The sequence below is a fragment of the Balaenoptera musculus genome, chromosome 2 (genome assembly GCF_009873245.2).
Source record: "Balaenoptera musculus isolate JJ_BM4_2016_0621 chromosome 2, mBalMus1.pri.v3, whole genome shotgun sequence".
Lineage (NCBI taxonomy): Eukaryota > Metazoa > Chordata > Mammalia > Artiodactyla > Balaenopteridae > Balaenoptera > Balaenoptera musculus.
This window is the reverse complement of record NC_045786.1, coordinates 62,971,078-62,991,297: the sequence shown is the minus strand read 5'-3', so window position 1 is coordinate 62,991,297 and position 20,220 is coordinate 62,971,078. Positions and strand designations below refer to the sequence as shown.

Here is a 20,220-nt window from a genome sequence, read left to right as displayed (position 1 = left end):
ATATTCAGCTTAGAGTTAACTAAAACTGAGGCTAATGCAAATCCATAGAGGACAGAAAGCAGATTGGTGGTTGTCAGGGGCTGGGAGAGGGGAAAATGGGAAGTGATTGTTAATGGATACAGGGTTTCTTTTTGGGGTGATGAGTGTTCTGGAATTGGATCATTGTGATGTTTGTACAACTTTGTGAATATACTACTGAATTATCTACTTTAAAAAGGGTGAACTATATGGTATATGAACTGTATCTCAAAAATAATAATAATGAGGGGGAAAAAACTGAGAAGCAAAGAGATCAAGTGACAGTCCCAGGGTCATGAAGCTGATGGTCAATCGGCAAACCGGGATTTGAAGCCAATGCTTCCTGGCTCCGAAGCTTGTGATCTTCCCCCTAGACCATGCTGTCTTCTGTCCTTTCAGGACCTATGAAGGCTTAGCCATGAAGTTGGTCACAGAGTTTGATCAATGAGTAAAATGTATTTTTACGAATGCAGTGATGCTGTCTGACAGATACAATGTAAAACCTAGTGGGACCTGAGACACATAGTAAAGTTTCTAGTAGGAAGTAACACACCAGATACTGCCTTTGAAGAGAGCAAGACGAATTCTGGACTCCACCTGAGGTCAGGATGGGAGATGCTGGGGTGCTGGCTCCCAGGGTTCATTGACCAACTGAGCCTCGTGATGGAATATTTTTGTGCCCACAGCTTGTGGGCTGTGACAGGTAAGGTCTGCAAGAGGGGATCATATTATGAAAGACTTGAAATGCCCTCCCCTCTGGTGGGGAAATTGTAATTCGGGGCAGTGGGCAGTGGTGCATTAGGGATATTATTGGTGTTGGAAGGTTCTTCTGGCAGTGTACAAAGGGTGGGTTAGTGTGAAGACAGAGTGGGTCACGGAGGCCAGCTGTAATCATCCAGGCATGAGTTAAGGAGAGTTTAGTTCAAGGTTTTGGTAGTAGAAATGGAGAGGAGGAATGAATCGGGGTCAGATTTAGAAAAAATAAATAATAGCCTCAGCCACAGAGGGAGAAGGAACAGTTATAGAACTATCCTAAGTTTCTCTTCTTTTTAACTCTAGGTTTTGCACCTGGAAGGCTGGAAACTTGAAGGTGCTAGGGATAGAAACGACATAGAAAGGAGGCTTAGTTTGAGGAGAAGATAATGAAGTAAGTTTGCAGCCTAATGAGTTTGGGGTAATGACACTGGAACATTGGCACAAGAGTTGGGCTAACTCCCTGCCCAGGCCCTCATCCCAGATAGATGCAGCCTTTTCCTTCCTTGCACTTTAGGAAAGTAAGGTCTGATTGATGTGCCAGTGAGAAATATGAAAGAGTAATAACACTGGCAATCCAATGTATTTTCATAATGCTTTGTAATCTACAGATTATTTTGGCATCTTTTTTCTGCTTAATGTGACACAGTTTTATCGTAATTCTTCCACAGTGGAGAATTTGCCCTGCACAAAGCTACAGTTGGATTTATTATGGCCTTCCATTCAACAGTTTGAGTGACAGAGGGAGTTCAAGAGGAAGAATCAGAAAGGCCCTGAATATTTGGATGCAAGATGAGACACCCCCACCAGTGCCTGGTGAAATGTTATCTGCATCAAATGAAACAAATACCCTATTCAGACTTAGGGGAGCTCCAGGAAAGCAAGGAGCTCCAGGAGCTCCACTGCAAGCAAGTGCTGGGAAAATATATGTGTATTAACCAGTGTCCATTATTTACCATTTCAAGGTATATAAATGTCCATTGTAATAGAAAAAGACAGTGGAATGGTGTCTTTAAGTGCTGAAAGAAAAAACACTGTCAACCTAGAATTCTGTATCCAGTGAAAATATTCTGTAGAAATGATGGAAAAAGAAATGCTATGGAGAAGAATAAAACAAGAAATGTCAGTAAGAAGTGCAGGGGTGGGGTCTCAGTTTTAAGTAGAATGGTCAAGGAGGACCTTTCTGGGAATGTGACAGTTGTTCAGAGACCAGAAGGTGAGGAGGGGTTGAGCCATGTAAACAAATGGGAGAAGAAGTTATAACAAGCAGAAAGCCCCTGAGAAGGTGCATGTCTGACGTGTTTAAATAACAGCAAGGAGACCAGTGTGGCTGAGGAGAAGGATCGAGGAAGAAAAGAGAAGGGGATGACGTCATAGAGCTGACAGGGGACCAGACTGTGTAGAGGATTATGGGAAGGATAAATATATATCTTGTTGGCCTGGGACAATCCAAATGTATACTTATTGTCCCGATATTATTTTATTAAAAACATGTCCTGCTTTGGATGAGAAACTTTATGGTAACCCTAAGTTAGGTCATTTAAAGACTTTGGCCTTTATGCATATTGAGATGGGAACCTCTGGAGGTTTTGACCAATGATCTGGTAACATGAGTGTCAGACTATCATGTGGAGAATAGATGCTAAGGGGGCAAAACTGAAAAGAGGACACCAATTAGTTAACTATTGAACAATCCCAGGTGAGAGGTGAGGGTGTCTTGGGTCACAGGGCGGTAGAGGTGATGAGAAGTGTCTGGATCCTGGAAGTATTTTGAAGGGAGAGTGGCATACCTCTTGCAGGGTGTGAGAGAAAAAGGGTAGTTAGAGGGTGACATCAAAGATTTTGGCCTAAACAATGGGAAGGATGGAGTAGCCCACAGCCGAGATGGGGAACAGATTTGGGAGAGGAGATCAGGAACTAGATTTTGGATTGTGAAGTTTGTGGTGCCTTTTGGACAGCTAAGTGGAGATGTTGGAGCCACGGGTATAAAAGTCAGAGGTTCGGGGAGAGCTTCAGACTGGAATATAAATGTGGTGTTTAACACCAAGAGACTAGATGAGCTTGGCAAGTATAGAGGAGAAAAGATGGTCAAAGAACTGAGCCCTAGGATGCTACAATGTTTGTAGTCTGGGAAATGGGGAGGACAGCAAATAAGACTAAGAAGCAGCAATCAGGAAGTTCGGAATAAAACTAGGAGAGAGTGCAGTGCCAGAAGCCAACTGAGGACGGTATTCTAGGCAGGAAGGAGTAAATCATTTGGGTCAAACGTTCCTGTTGGGTACGGCAAGATGAGGACTCAGAGAATTAGTATCAGGGCCGTCACTGGTAACCTTGACGATGGAAATGTCTGTACCTAGTGAGGGCAGAAGCCCGACTGCAGCAAGTTCAAGAGAAAATGCTGTCTCTGTTTTTGTTGGGTTTTTTTTTTTCCTTTCATTTTGTTTTTTGTTGTTTTCTTTTCCACACTCTCCTTGGTTGGTCTTTGTGAAAAGCAAAAGACAAAGGAAGTTTCTCCAAGAGACCTCTTCTAATATACTTTGCACAGTGGCTGGGCAGAGAGACCACAGAAGCTATATGGTTTTCTGTTGCCGTCATCTGGCTCCTTTTGGGATTGGGGGCATTTTTCAGCAGCACGATAGCTCATTTTATGTTCCTTGTCACTTAAGCTCCTGCGGCAAAGGGAATGCAATTTGGGAGCTGCAAACTCCAGCAAGGAGACGGGATCAACAGCTCAAAGGAACAAGACCTCCCAGAAATAACATATTTCTAGGGGCAATTGTAATGTGGTTGTCCTTAAAATTGGGAGATGAAATATGAAAACATTTCTGAGGGGAAAAAAACCAGGGCTGGATGACAGCTTGGCTTTGGGGGATGAATTAGGGGAGAAGAAAAAAATTGTCAAACCTTTTGGGAGAGCCAAAAGCTTAGCAGTGCTGAGCAGAAATGTGTTAGTAGGAAAAGAGGGGCCAGCTGGGGGCAACGCAGTATGTTCAATTTGGGACTTTGCAGGAGATACAAATGGAGATGATCTAGCACTGGCTGGAAACCGACACCAGAGAGTCAGAATGGCTAAATGTGGATCCAGGGGTCCCTGAATGGGAAGTGGCAGAGGAAGTCCTGTTCCATAGGAGAGGTGGGATTTAGGAGACATTGCAAAGGTTGGAGAAAGGCAGGTTGACCGTCTTGGGAAGAAGTGGTAATGGGGAAGGTCACAGGCAGATGGTCCAGCTGGCAAGACGGCTCAAAGGTGAAGAAGGATGGCATTTTGGCATTTGTAAATGACAAGGACCTTGAGAGGTGACTTGTGAGTTAAGGTGCTGGAATAAGAGTCTCTCAATTCTGTACTCATTGACTCACTGCTAAGACCCAGGCATCATGCCCAGCACTGAGAATTCAGAGGTGAGCAAGGTACAGTGTCTGTACTTACTGTAATCACCCTCTCTGTTGTGGTGAAACAGCAGTGTGTGCTCAACACAGCACAAAGCATAAGAGTTGTGATCAAGGCATGAGGAGGTGGAACCTTACCCATCCCGAGTCTCAGTGCAGGTGTGCAGATAGAGTCATACTGAATAGGGTTTAACTAGGTCTGGGGAGGAGAGACCTGTAACTTTTTCCAACACGGACAAACACTAGGGTGTGTGGAAAAGCATGTAAGATCCTGGGAGGTACAGGGAGTTCAGAAGTATGGAAGGGCCTGGAGTCCAGAGGAAAGCAGGAAATGAGGTAGGAAATTGACAAGGGCAGATCAGCAGCGACTTAGTAAGCATGCTAAGGGGCTGGAGGCGGGGAGGGGACTCACACTTAAGTACCTATCGTATAGCAGGCCCTTTGTTAAGGTTTTCATATTTTTAAGTTTAGTTGTGATCTTTCAGTTTTTTAAAAAAAAATATGCTCGTTGTAGAAAAATTGTAAAACACAAAAAGAAAGAAGACAATAACCCATCCTGACATACTTCTTCCTGGCATTTTTATATAATGTCTCTTCCATCCTTTTATCACTTAGCATTTTAAAGGGGATCTCCTACATTATTAAAAATCCTTTATAAACATCATCTTAAGCAATATCTAATATTCCATCCTGTGAATGCACAGTAATTTATTTAATCATTCTCCTAGCACTGTGTATTCGGGTTGTTTCTAGTTTTACGTAAATATAAATAAAGCTGTGATCAGCATCCTTGTACGTCAGTCTTTGACCTTGTTTTCGATTATGCCTTCACGGTTAATTCCCATAACTGGAATGACTGGGTCAAAGGGCATGAACATTTTCAGCCTCTTGATCCCTGTTGCCAAATGGCTTTCCAAAAACTCTTTCCAATCTGTGTTTCAACTGGCAGCATTTCACTGCATACTCTCCAAAAATGAGCACTGTAATTTAAAATTTGATATCACTTAATCCTTATGATATTCTCATGACATGAGTATTATCCCCAATTTACAGATAAGAAACTGAGGTCGACAGGTTACTTCACCAGCTCCAAGTCACATAGCTAGGAAGGCACAGAGACAGACCCAACACGGGGTTTGGCTCAGAATTCGAGAGCTGCATTGCTCTCTCCCTGGACAGCTAAGGGATCCCACTGGAGGGTTTTAAATCCAGAGAGTGACATGAAGGACAAGGTCCTCTTGGCCTGCTCTTCTTAGCCCTGGCTTGTATATTGGTGATGGGTCTAAAGAAGATTAACCACCAGCTGACACGAGAGAACCCTTTCTTGTTCTTTGGGATTTATGAGCTGAAGACTGATTATATGGAGAGGGGCGAAAAAAACAGAAAATGTAATGTAGGTTTTTAATGTTAATAGGTAACATATATATGAGTTCACACAAATTAGTTAACAAATGTGACCCACTGCAGTAATTTCAAAACAGTGTTGTATAGTTAATAATTGTGGAAGGGGTCATTTCACTAGGAATTAATTTGAGCTATTCTCAGCTCGGCCACGTCTCTGAAACCTCCCACATCTCTCCAGCTTTTCAGACCTGAAGGTCAGAGGCATGACATCCAGGTCCAGGGTCACCTCAGGGTTTAACTCAGGCTCTGGCCAGATTAGCCACATGGGTTTGATTTGCTCTCTTGAAAGATCCAAATTGGCCAATAATCTCTCTTGGCCACACATAGGGAGTGTAAGAAAAATAACAATCAGAACTACCATTTATTGAGTGCTTACTGTATGCCAGACACATAGAGAAAATTAACTCCCTTGGGCACATTTGGGACCCAATAAGCAAACCAAATTAAAGACAGACTCCCTGGCATGGAATCCAAGACTGTCATCAGAAATAAAGAAGTGAAAACTGTTTGCAAAAGGGATTTAGATAATCTGTTTTAGAGCACATTGAATCATGCATATTCCTTCCCTAACTTAAAGAAGAATACACTGGTATTAAATAGGAGAAAGCGGGACTTCCCTGGTGGTCCAGAGCGTAAGACTCTGCGCTCCCAATGCAGGGGGTCCAGGTTCGATCCTGGTCTGGGAACTAGATCCCACATGCCGCAACTAAAAAAAAAAAAGATCCTGCATGCTGCTACGAAGACCCGGTGCAGCCAAAACAAATAAATAAGTATTAAAAAATACATAGGTGAAAGCATCAGATTGACAAGCAATTGATAGTGGCAACCACTCATGTGTCCCGAAGAAAATGAATGCTGCAGAGAGGAAGGAACCGTGTGGCACTCTGCCTGTTGGGATGTGTCACCCCTGCTGCAGGGCCCCTCCATCCACCTTCTGCCCTGTCCTATCTTCCAGCCCTTCATTTTCTGTCCATTGCTCCTCTTAGTTAGAGAAACACCCATTTCATAAGCATGTGTGAACTGCGGAGATCCACTATCATCCAGAAAATGGCATCTTTAGGAAGGCACTGGGGCAGACTGAAGGCAATGCTAATTTTTTCACAACAGAACTCCTGTGAGAATGGGGCTCAAATCAGCAAGGACTGCCCTTGTAGAAACAGTCTGTCTCGCCACAGGAGGGAGATTACAATGGGGGCGGGGTTCCACTTAGTAGGGACGGATGTGTGGGACGTTCCTGGTTCCAGTAATTTACTCTCTGTGCTCAAGTGTAAACTCAGGTGATTTATATACATTCATTTACATATTTACTGGAAGATGCTCGTGCATTAATAGACTCTCTTTCCCCAGATTGAATAAAATGCGGTCTTTATATTTCTTTGCTTACGTAAGAGGAGGTAACACCCTGACAGTCATTCCTCAAATATAAGTTGGAGGCAAACAGAGCACAGAGCAGACAGGGCAGTCATATGATGGCAGTGGGGGACTAGAGGGGTGCCCCTCGGTGAGTTGGCATGTACGTATACTTACATCCACATGTGTATGTATGTATATGTGTGTGTATGTATGTATGCATTTGTGTGTGTGTGTGTGTGTCTGTGTGTGTCTGTGTGTCTGTGTGTAGCAGAAAGACAGGCTGGGGTGTGGAGAGGGTTACATGAATGAACACCATGCTGACCTCTATTCTTAGCATACAACTATTTGCAGAGGCCTTGGTGGTTTTTCATGTGCATTTAGATGCCTTACTAGAAAAAGCATTGCACTTATGGCTGCTTGGGCCCAAACCTCAGTTATGCCACCTTACCAGCTGCGCAATCAGTAAATATGAGAAGTGTCAGCAGTAGCCAGTTCCAGTCCGTAGATAACACATTTCCCTTCCGTATCCCTGACCCTTTCAGTGTCCTAATATTGCTGTACTGATCTCCTGTTTCCTGTGTCTGGCATTTGGAGAGTCCTGGGGTTTTCACTGGAATATTAAAGTATTGCCGTTTCCTCCTAGACATAGATTAAGGGTGGTCCCAGGCTAGCCTTTTCCATTTCGTGCTGCCTGCTTCCCACTGCCGTTGTTTCCTATGGAAGTTACCTCCCCTCAGAAGCCCTGTGCCCATCCGCAGCGGAAGCTCAGCACGCCTCCTCTTTTCTCAGTAAGCACCCTGCGGACACCTGCTCTGTGCTGGGGACCCTCAGGAGCTCACAGTCTAGACATAGGAGAGACGATCAATAACAACTAACCATTGTATAACATGACAGATGAACAATTAATGTTATGTGCAGAGGAGAGAGAAGGATTAACCCAGCTTGGGGAGGTCAGAGAAGGCTTCAGAGGAAATGACATTTCAGTTGGAACTTGAGGGATGATTTTTGTTTGACAGGCCAATGAGGACAATTAAGGCAGAGCCTACAGCATGATAGGATTAAGGGACAGGGAATAGTCTGGAATACCTGGATCGGGGTGGGGGGGGGCGGGGGGTGTGCTGGTTGAGTATGTAAGTTGTAGAATGGGAAATGGCTATAAATAAGGTTGGAAAATTAGGCAGGGGTCAGGTCTTGCAGGCTTGGAGCTGAGCAGAATTTGAGTGCAAGCTCTTTGCCCCGAGAACTGCTGCTGTATAGAGACATTTAAGTCAGCGCGTGTACCATTCGTAGCTAAGGCATTTGTGGGCCCAGAGTACTGGGTCACTTGAAAGACATCCCCTGTTAGCCAGTTCTGTGGAAATGGACAACCCTCAAAGACTTGGGGAACACTAGCTGTGTGGTCAGGGAGGGGCCAGAAGGCCTGGGAGACCTTTGGAATAGGGTCATGAATGACCAGTATCTTTGTGCTTTTGTCAGTTTAATCACTAAAGGGGAATTAAAGCCTTTTGTAAAAGAGGTAATGAGGCTTTCTAAGGTTGGATGAGCTCACAGTTTCAACTAATCACCCCTCAGTGGGGCTGATGCCAGACTTCTTCTGCAAACTTCTTTGTAAGATGGCTCCTTGAATGGAAGGATTTCTACAAACAGATAATTCATAGAGGAAATGGTTTCACAGAGATGGAGGATCCGAAATTCAAAGGGCAGACAGCAGGAAGGCAGAATGGCGTCGGCATCCCAGGCTCTGTGAGGTTACTTGGATTGTTAGTGTGTGAACCGTACAAGGTTGTCCATGGCTGTTTTCACCCGTGAAAAGGAGTAGGTTCCATGACTGCAGCTGTTGACAGAGACAAAGAGGGATGTGCAGCTGCTTCAACTTTTGACACATTGCTGTGGGACTGGAATGGGAGGCCATTCAACTTCCTCTCATGTCTTCTTTGCCTTCTGAATTCTGCAATTGAAAGGATCACACTCAGACAGAGGCCCCAGCTGTGAAATTAATTCCCAACAGAGTCAATGCATTGATAAGTTTCAAAGGCCCAATCCAGGGTACAAGGTGGATGATTGTCGGCGCTTTCCTGAAGTTTCTGATTGTTGCTAAATGTGACTGAAGTCAGAATGCTATTGCCATCAGTAGGAAAGAGTCAGCAAATTCACAAATTGTGCTTTTGATAATAATTCTATCTTGAAGGGTACTGTTTATTTAATAAAAGCCTTTGTCACTTGGTCACATGAATAACCAAGGTAAAGCCTTTGTGGAGTCTGCTTCCATAATGAAAAAGCATTGTGAAATTCACCTTGACTTACGGAAAAGCAAATGCATTTTCATTTGCTAATGGCCAGTCACAGGCGTAGTGTTTGCATAAGCAAAGCTGGTGAAGAGCAACCTTTCCCCAAGTGTGTTCCAATACCTTTGGTCCTTTGAGAGTCCTGCGCAGGAAAGGGTTTATATGCGAGTAAATCCAAGAAATGCTGTGTGTTATATGCTCCTCTTGGAGATTCACGAGGCCCACTGGCATAGTAAAGACACTGAGGAAACCTGGTTGACTTTGTACAATTTAGCATTTCCCAAACTTGTTTTCCATGGAGCCATTGTTTTGGGGTGTTTTATTCCCCTATTTTTAACATCCTTTAAAATCCTGCATATTCAGAACGACTTTAGGAAATGCTGCTTTGGATAACTAAGACATAAATAGGAGGAGGATTTATTGATTTAAATTGTCTTTGCTCACTTTTGACAACGTTGAGCCAGGTAATCATTAGCTTGGAGATATTTATCGAGCCACATATATAAAATGAGTCACAGTCTCTCTCTCCAAACCCCTCTTCCTTATCTGGATCCTCTCATGTTCATAACTCCCCACATCCACCCAAGCAAAACTGGCCTGACCATGTCAATTTTCCTCTACGCCCTGTTTATGAAGCTCTATCCATACCAACTGTTGTGCTCGGAAAGGTTCTTCTATCCACATATGGGATCATATCCCATGTAAACCACTAAATCCATGCACAACCTATGAACTCCAATAAAAACCGGTCCTGATTAGGTGGAATGTAGTATCACGTTTGGGCCAAATTCCCAGCTGACCAATATGCCTCCTTTTTTGTGGAGTGTAAGTATAACTCATCTAAGCTTGGAGTATGTGTAACCAATATCCACCTATGGTCTGAAAGGAGATTTGCTGCATGTTGACCAGACTGTAAGCTCACTGAATAAATAGACCTTTTTCCCTGTCCTCCCCTCACTACAGGGTATATTTATTAATTCAACTTTTAACCGCAGAAGCCAGCTCCAGACGTGGAGGCTTTATGGTTAGAGCTGGGTCATCAGAACGGTAGAATAGCAATGCTCGCTCCCTGAAGTACCTTGTCTTCTTTTAAAAACTCAACTACTCTGTTTCGGCTAAATATTTATCTGTCTTCCCCAAATAAATATTTGCCAGTGTTTGAGAGAACTCTACCCACTTCTTGCATTTCCTTGCCATCATTTACTTTGTTCTGTTGCCCATCCCAGTCTGGATTCAGCCACCTTTACTCCTGAGGACACTGGTAACTGCCTAATTATCATGTCCACTTGGCATTGTCACAGCTTTATTTTTTCCACCTCCTCAAAGTTTTCTTGAGGATCTATTCTTCTGACTTATAGGATGCTGAATTCTCCTTGTTCTCACATGCCCTTGAAGTCAGCCCTTCCAGTCTCTCTGTCTTCTGCACGGAATGCTTCCATCCATTTAACTCATTTATCTCCAACCACCTAAGGTTGCTGCCCCACCTCTGATTCTTTTGGAATACTGCAGGGAATAAACAAGTAAACTGAACCTGTTGCTTCCTCCAAATATTTCTGTTTCTCTAAATGAAATCATAAATTTCCCAGGTCAATTGAATTTAAAACATCAGGATTATCTTTGACTTCCCTGTCTCCCTGACCTCCTGTGACATTTGTGACCGTGTCATAAATTTGGAGGCACGGGGGTAGGTCTGTGAAAGATATTTATTTCTTCTGTTTCCTGCTCAAATAAACAGGCTTTATTTAATCCATTTTATTTTATGCCGGGAAGTTGTCCTGCTCTCTAACATCCTCATACATTAGTTCAAAATGCTCCCTGGCTTGGTTCCTATGTATGTTATTGTCATCTAAAAGTTGTATGTGTTTTATCAGAGCCCTCTATTTATTTACAATTCCGGTGGCTGCCTTCTGGTGAATGGCCATGGCTGTTAATGATTTTGTAAGCCTAGATCAGAGGTTTTACTCACCGCCTGGCTCAACCTTGTACGGGATTTTTGGAAAGAAGGGGAAGAGTGAAATTTCGTTCCATTTTCATAAAGCTTCATCTCACTGGATAGGAAAGCCATAAATCTGAAAGGTTTAAATAACAGTTTCTGAAAATATTTAATTAAATCAGAAATGCTTAGTTGGAAGACATACTTCAAGTATAGGAAGAGAGGGAGAGGTTAGTGTGGGTGAGAGTCAGTGTGGAACATTTCAAAAAAAAGATAAGACTTTGAGTGGAGATGAAGAATATGTAATATTTGAAGAGAACAGTAACTGGAGACAAGGAACTCAGTGGCTATTTCTTCCTCCTTTTAAAATGGAGAGAGGCAATGAGCTAGACCTGGCAGGGGGAGAAGCACGCCACGTGAGTGTAGGTGAAACCCCTACCCCAGCAGTTCACATTTACTGAGACTGACTCTGCGCTGGGTGCTTTTACAACCAGAAGATGAGACCTGCGTGTGAGGAGTCTCCACCAGCTCGGGATAGGAAGATGCCACCCTTCCTACCAAGCCACTGCCCTCAATTCAAAAACAGGACCCAAGAAAGGACTGGCCTTTGGAGCGGTTCTTAGATTACACTACCTTCAATGTAAATCAACTTGTACAGATTTGCTTTTGCAAATGAAAACAGTGGGCCAGTGTTTTATAGCTCTCTACTTCTGCCCTCAGCCTTGTTCACTTCTCCCTTTTAAATATAAATGGAAAAATGGAAACGAGGTTTCCATGATGCACAGGATCTCTATTTTCAGAAAAGATAAACAGGATCTCCTGGTCAGAGACTCCAAAGAGAAATATGGCTCCCAAAGGGATGGAGGACAAAATAAATGAAAATGTTGCTAGATAGGTAAGTGAATTAATAAAATTGGACAACCAAACAAAACCTCTAAACTCAATTCACTTTACCATTGAAAGAAACACCATTGAAAGAAAATGAGAACCAGGGAAAGGAGGGAAACTTCCAAAGAAACCCATGAAGCTGTCTCTAGAGATCTCACGAGCCCGGGTTTCCAAAAGTTTGGTCACATGGGCGGAAGGGGATCACGCACCCAGCTGAACACACACAGCAGTGAAACGTAGGAAAACAGGGTCAGAAAGGCCAAGGCTGGAATCAACCAGGACTCTTGAAAAAAGGGCCTCTAGATCATTTGGATGTCTTGTTGGCCTGTAGGTAAGCAAGGCATCAGAAACAGTGGTCAGGGTAATATATGCATTTAAGGTACAGGAATCCTGGGTTTGGGGCCCAGCGAGCAGCCTCATTTCCACAGGTGTCCGGTAAGTAGTTCACTGCTGAGCTACTGACGGGTGCACTCATTTCCTAATAATGTGACACCGGACATGTCACTGAGCCTGTTTTCCCAGCTGTAAATGAGGATAAAAATACCTCATCAGATTGCTATGAGGATTAGAAAGGACTGAAGGAGTATATATGAGATATACATAACATGTACTTTATACTGAGTGAATGTTCAACAAAAACGGAAGCTGCTCCTTCAATTCGTCATCATTATCATCCTTTAGAGCAAGTAGGAACAGAGTGCAGGGTCAGGCCTACTCCTTAGGGTCCCAAGAATAATGTTATTAAATAGCGAAGAGAAACAAGGGCTGTTCCTACATGGATTCTGTGTTTTCCTGGGTGGACATTGCTCTTTACGTGGGAAACGAGAAACAGGGTAAAGAGGCACCTGCAGCCCAGGGTAAGTGAGGAGGTGGAGCTCTTGAGATGAATTTGGGCTTCTGGCCAATCCTAATTGTTTGTGGACTGGCCCCAGAACCCCAGGGAGAGATACTCCTTCAGTGTGGATGAATGTGTGTTCCCATGGCAACTTGCTCCTGGGCTATTGTAATCTTCTCATCACTTACGTGACTCTCCCCACTGGATAGAGGCTCCGCAAGGGCAGAGATTGTGTCTCATTCACTGCCATTCCCAGCTCCCATTACAGCAGCTGGCCCAGAATAGACACACAATACAAATGTGCCAAGACTAGAGATAGACAAATGTCTACATTTTCAAAATGAAGAAGGGTAAAATTTGGGAACTACAAATATCTAAGCTTGATGGTAGTTCCAAAAAAAAAAAAAAATCTGGGAATAGCTGGTTTGAAAATCTGCAGTTCATCTAGAAATGATCTGGAAATTTGAGCTGACTTTCTTTAAAAACCACTAGTGCAATGAAAAGATGCTGAAAGCGAATCTAATTATATATTGCATTACTAGAAATATAGGGTCCTGAGTAATCATAGTTCTCTTTGAATTGCTGGTCAGACCACATTATGTTCTGTTCCGAGCAGCTCACTTTCAGAAGGGCTCTGATAATCTCTAGATTATCAGAGGGAGGGTGTCCAGGACCAGTCATTAGAGTCCCTATCAAATAAGTACAGTTGAGAGAGCTGGCATGGTTTACCCTGGAGAATATTGGTGGAGGTAAGCAGGAAGAGGCAGCAATGCCATCTTCAAAGCTCTGGAAAATAGGTGTAGATCTCCTTTGTTCTACTTACAAAGGCAGAACTGGGACCAATGGGTAGAAGTAATAAGGGACCTGTATTTAATCCACCATAAAGAAGAATTTCCTAGAAAATAGAACTGTGCTGCCCCCAGACACAAAGAGCAAATGTTCCACAGAAGTGCCTGGATAACGTGTTCAGGGAAGGTGTACATGGGATTCCTGCATTGAGCAAGAGGTTTGAACTGGGTGGTCTTCAACACCAGGAATTCATGATGGTGAATTAATCATGAACAGGTTTGGCTCTCTACAAGGAACCTTTCCAGATGAGGGCCACTGTGCAGCAAAGCCCCTTGGAGGCTCCATTCACATTATTTTCCAGGTCAACTGCTCACAGTAACCCGTATCTGTCAGAGGGATTCAAAAGAGTTTAGCAATTAGTTTAAAGCAACTTCCTACCTGTCACCAGGGAGTGGCCAATCTATAATTAATTCTAGTTTTTAAAAGATAATTTGTAAGTTAGAACATTGATTCACATCACATCATGTGATATCATGGCAAATGTCAGCAGAAGTTTCTAGTGATAAATCAACTAACATGAACTCCAACCTGAGAGTTCTTGAATTCCTCAAATTCCCTATCTCAAATTCCTCTCCTCCAGTTGTTTTTAGAACATTTAATAGCAATCTTCTACTTTTAAAATGAAATCACATAAAAGCCAGAAATAAAGTAATGAAGTACATAAAATTAGATTATAATCTTTTTCTTAAATTATTTTAGTTTAAATTTTTTCCACCATCATTTAGGTTTCACTTCTACTTTTATTAGTAATTTCTTATTGTCTGCCCCTTTTCTTCTTCTTCCTGCCTTTCATTTCCTTTCATCTTCTTTTCCTCTAAAATTTATATATATATATTTGAATTTTATTTTATTTTATTTTTTTATACAGCAGGTTCTTATTAGTCATCCATTTTATACACATCAGTGTATACATGTCAATCCCAAATGCCCAATTCATCACACCACCCCCCCCCCGCCGCCGCTTTCCCCCCTTGGTGTCCATACGTTTGTTCTCTACATCTGTGTCTCAATTTCTGCCCTGCAAACCTATTCATCTGTACCATTTTTCTAGGTTCCATATATATGCGTTAATATACGATATTTGTTTTTCTCTTTCTGACTTACTTCACTCTCTATGACAGTCTCTAGATCCAGCCACATCTCTACAAATGACCCAATTTCGTTCCTTTTATGGCTGAGTAATATTCCATTGTATATATGTAGCGCATCTTCTTTACCCATTCGTCTGACCATGGACATTTAGGTTGCTTCCATGACCTGGCTATTGTAAATAGTGCTGCAGTGAACATTGGGGTGCATGTGTCTTTTTGAAATATGGTTTTCTCTGGGTATTTGTCCAGTAGTGGGATTGCTGAGTCATATGGTAATTCTATTTTTAGTTTTATCAGGAACCTCCATACTGTTCTCCATAGTGGCTGTATCACTTTACATTCCCACCGACAGTGCAAGAGGGTTTCCTTTTCTCCACACCCTCTCCAGCATTTGTTGTTTGTAGATTTTCTGAAGATGCCCATTCTAACTGGTGTGAGGTGATACCTCATTGTAGTTTTGATTTGCATTTCTCTAATAATTAGTGATGTTGAGCAGCTTTTCATGTGCTTCTTGGCCATCTGTATGTCTTCTTTGGAGAAATGTCTATTTAGGTCTTCTGCCCATTTTTGGATTGGGTTGTTTGTTTTTTTCATATTGAGCTGCATGAGCTGTTTATATATTTTGGAGATTAATCCTTTGTCCGTTGATTCGTTTGCAAATATTTTCTCCCATTTTTAGGGTTGTCTTTTCCTCTTGTTTATGGTTTCCTTTGCTGTGCAAAAGCTTTTAAGTTTCATTAGGTCCCATTTGTTTATTTTTGGTTTTATTTCCATTACTCTAGGAGGTGGAACAAAAAAGATCTTGCTGTGATTTATGTCAGAGTGTTCTTCCTATGTTTTCCTCTAAGAGTTTATAGTGTCCGCTCTTACATTTAGGTCTCTAATCCATTTTGAGTTTATTTTTGTGTATGGTGTTAGGGAGTGTTCTAATTTCATTCTTTTACATGTAGCTGTCCAGTTTTCCCAGTACCACTTATTGAAGAGACTGTCTTTTCTCCATTGTATATCCTTGCCTCCTTTGTCATAGATTAGTTGACCATAGGTCGTGGGTTTATCTCTGGGCTTTCTATCTTGTTCCATTGATCTATGTTTCTGTTTTTGTGCCAGTACCATATTGTCCTGATTACTGTAGCTTTGTAGTATAGTCTGAAGTCAGAGAGTCTGATTCCTCCAGCTCCATTTTTTTCCCCTCAAGACTGCTTTGGCTCTTCGGGGCCTTTTGTGTCTCCATACAAATTTTAAGATTTTTTGTTCTAGTTCCATAAAAAATGCCGTTGGTAATTTGATAGGGATTGCATTGAATCTGTAGATTGCTTTGGGTAGTATAGTCATTTTCACAATATTGATTCTTCCAGTCCAAGAACATGGTATATCTCTCCATCTGTTGGTATCATCCTTAATTTCTTTCATCTGTGTCTTATAGTTTTCTGCATGCAGGTCTTTTGTCTCCCTCAGTAGGTTTATTCCTAGGTATTTTATTCTTTTTGTTGCAGTGGTAAATGGGAGTGTTTCCTTAATTTCTCTTTCAGATTTTTCACCATTAGTGTATAGGAATGCAAGAGATTTCTGTGCATTAATTTGTATCCTGCAACTTTACCAAATTCGTTGATTAGCTCTAGTAGTTTTCTGGTGGCATCTATAGGATTCTCTATGTATAGTATCATGTCATCTGCAAACAGTGACAGCTTTACTTCTTCTTTTCCAATTTGTATTCATTTTATTTCTTTTTCTTCTCTGATTGCCATGGCTAGGACTTCCAAAACTATGTTGAATAACAGTGGTGAGAGTAATGGACATCCTTGTCTCATTCCTGATCTTAGAGGAAATGCTTTCAGTTTTTCACCATTGAGAATGATGTTCGCTGTGGGTTTGTCATATATGGCCTTTATTATGTTGAGGTAGCTTCCCTCTATGCCCACTTTATGGAGAGTTTTTATCATAAGTGGGTGTTGAATTTTGTCAAAACCTTTTTCTGCATCTATTGAGATGATCATATGGTTTTTATTCTTCAATTTGTTAATATGGTGTTTCACATTGATTGATTTGCGTATATTGAAGAATCCTTGCATCCCTGGGATAATCCCACTTGATCATGGTGTATGATCCTTTTCATGTGTTGTTGGATTCTGTTTGCTAGTATTTTGTTGAGGATTTTTGCATCTATATTCATTAGTGATATTGGTCTGTAATTTTCTTTTTTTTGTAGTATCTTTGTCTGGTTTTGGTATCGGTGATGGTGGCCTCACAGAATGAGTTTGGGAGTGTTCCTTCCTCTGCAATTTTTTGGAAGAGTTTGAGAAGGATGGGTGTTAGCTCTTCTCTAAATGTTTGATAAAATTCACCTGTGAAGCCATCTGGTCCTGGACTTGTCTTTGTTGGAAGATTTTTAATCACAGTTTCAATTTCATTACTTGTGATTGATCTGTTCATATTTTCTATTTCTTCCTGGTTCAGTCTTGGAAGGTTATACCTTTCTAAGAATTTGTCCATTTCTTCCAGGTTGTCCATTTTATTGGCATAGAGTTGCTTGTAGTAGTCTCTTAGGATGCTTTGTATTTCTCCGGTGTCTGTTATAACTTCTCCTTTTTCATTTCTAATTTTATTGATTTGAGTCCTCTCTGTCTTTTTCTTGATGAGTCTGGCTAATGGTTTATCAATTTTGTTTATCTTCTCAAAGAACCAGCTTTTGGTTTTATTGATCTTTGCTATTGTTTTCTTTGTATCTATTTCATTAATTTGTGCTCTGATCTTTATGATTTCTTTCCTTCTGCTAACTTTGGGTTTTGTTTGTTCTTCTTTCTCTAGTTCCTTTAGGTGTAATGTTAGATTGTTTATTTGAGGTTTTTCTTGTTTCTTGAGGTAGGTTTGTATAGCTATAAACTTGCCTCTTCTAACTGCTTTTGCCACATCCCATACGTTTTTGGATCATAGTGTTTTCATTGTCATTTGTCTCTAGGTATTTTTTGATTTCCTCTTTGATTTCTTCAGTGATCTCTTGGTTATTTAGTAACATATTGTTTAGCCTCCATGTGTTTGTGTTTTTTACGTTTTTTTCCCCTGTAATTGATTTCTAATCTCATAGCATTGTGGTCAGAAAAGATGCTTGATATGATGTCAATTTTCTTAAATTTACTGAGGCTTGATTTGTGACCCATGATGTGATCTATCCTGGAAAATGTTCTGTGCACACTTGAGAAGAAAGTGTAATCTGGTGTTTTTGGATGGAATGTCCTATAAATATCAATTAAATCTATCTGGTCTATCGTGTCATTTAAAGCTTCTGTTTCCTTATTTATTTTCATTTTGGATGATCTGTCCATTGGTGAAAGTGAGGTGTTAAAGTCCCCCACTATGATTGTGTTACTGTCGATTTCCTCTTTTATAGCTGTTAGGAGTTGCCTTATGTATTGAGGTGCTCCTATGTTGGGTGCATATATATTTATAATTGTTATTTCTTCTTCTTGGATTGATCCCTTGATCATTATGTAGTGTCCTTCCTTGTCTCTTGTAACATTCTTTATTTTAAAGTCTATTTTATCTGATATGAGTATAGCTACTCCAGCTTTCTTTTGATTTCCATTTGCATGGAATATCTTTTTCCATCCCCTCACTTTCAGTCTTTATGTGTCCCTAGGTCTGAAGTGGGTCTCTTGTAGACAGCATATATATGGGTCTTGTTTTTGTATTCAGCAAGCCTGTGTCTTTTGGTTGGAGCATTTAATCCACTCACGTTTAAGGTAATTATCGATATGTATGTTCCTATTACCATTTTCTTAATTGTTTAGGGTTTGTTTTTGTAGGTCCTTTTCTTCTCTTGTGTTTCCCACTTAGAGAAGTTCCTTTAGCGTTTGTTCTAGAGCTGGTTTGTTGGTGCTGAATTCTCTTAGCTTTTGCTTGTCTGTAAAGCTTTTGATTTCTCCATGGAATCTGAATGAGATCCTTGCCGGGTAGAGTAATCTTGGTTGTAGGTTCTTCCCTTTCATCACTTTAAGTATATCATGCCACTCCCTTCTAGCTTGTAGGGTTTCTGCTGAGAAATCAGCTGTCAACCTTATGGGAGTTCCCTTGTATGTTATTTGTCATTTTTCCCTTGCTGCTTTCAATAATTTTTCTTTGTCTTTAATTTTTGCCAATTTGATTACCATGTGTCTCAGCATGTTTCTCCTTGGGTTTATCCTGTATGGGACTCTCTGTGCTTCCTGGACTTGGGTGGCTATTTCGTTTCCCACGTTAGGGAAGTTTTTGACTATAATCTCTTCAAATATTTTCTTGGGTCCTTTCTCTCTCTCTTCTCCTTCTGGGACCCCTATAATGCGACTGTTGTTGTGTTTAATGTTGTCCCAGACGTCTCTTAGGCTGTCTTCATTTCTTTTCATTCTTTTTTCTTTATTCTGTTCCACAGCAGTGAATTCCACCATTCTGTCTTCCAGGTCACTTATCCATTCTTCTGCCTCAGTTATTCTGCTATTGATTCCTTCAAGTGTATTTGTCATTTCAGTTATCTCTATTGTTTGTTCTTTAATTCTTCTAGATCTTTGTTAAACATTTCTTGCATCTTCTCAGTCTTTGCCTCCATTATCTTTGTTAAACATTTCTTGCATCTTCTCAGTCTTTGCCTCCATTCTTTTTCTGATGTCCCGGATCATCTTCACTATCATTTTGAATTCTTTTTGTGGAAGGTTGCCTATATCCACTTCATTTAGTTGTTTTTCTGGGGTTTTATCTTGTTCCTTCAACGGGTACGTAGCCCTCTGCCTTTTCATCTTGTCTATCTTTCTGTGAGTGTGGTTTTTGTAGAAGTGGGTCCTTTAAATACCAGAAAACCAGAGCTGCTCTGGAGCTGCTGGGAGAGCACTGCAGGAGCCTGAAGACCCTGGGGTTTGCAAAGGATCTTGCTGTTACCTTGTTTTACTTGTTCATCACTCTTGGAGATGTTTGCCTTATTACAGTAAGTTTATCTCTTGGTTTATGACAGTTAGCCACTTTTAAGACTATTTCCAATTTGGGGGGAGGACTCCGTTGGTCTGGTAATATCGAGCCAACTGGTGAATACGGCTCTCAATCAGAATCAGACGGAATTTAGCATCTTTGTCCTTTCTGTTTCTCTCGAGATGCTTTTGAACAGCAACAGCTTCTTAATTAAATGATAGAGATCCTCAGGAAGATCAGGAGCAAGTCTTTTGGACTTAAGAATTCTCTAGATTTTATTGCCTGTCACAAAACGTACTTGTGCAACACCATGTGAGTCTCTCAGGATCACACCGATTTGCGAGGGGGTCAGGCCCTTCTTGGCCAGTTTCTATATCTGCTCCTTCACGTCGTCAGACGTCAGCTTCAGCCAGGTGGGGACACTGTGGTGGTAGGGCAGAGCCGACTGGGACAGACCCTTCCCGGGAGCATGCATGCGACCAAGTTTATAGTTTT

General features: G+C 41.5%; 1 protein-coding gene and 1 pseudogene across 2 annotated transcripts in view; one reads left to right on the top strand and one right to left on the bottom strand.

Moving 5' to 3' along the window:
- Positions 1–20,220, top strand: part of THSD4 (thrombospondin type 1 domain containing 4) — a 583,087-nt gene that overhangs the window by 428,546 nt on the left and 134,321 nt on the right. The gene's annotated exons all lie outside the window — the stretch shown is intronic.
- Positions 19,788–20,203, bottom strand: LOC118891017 (annotated as a pseudogene).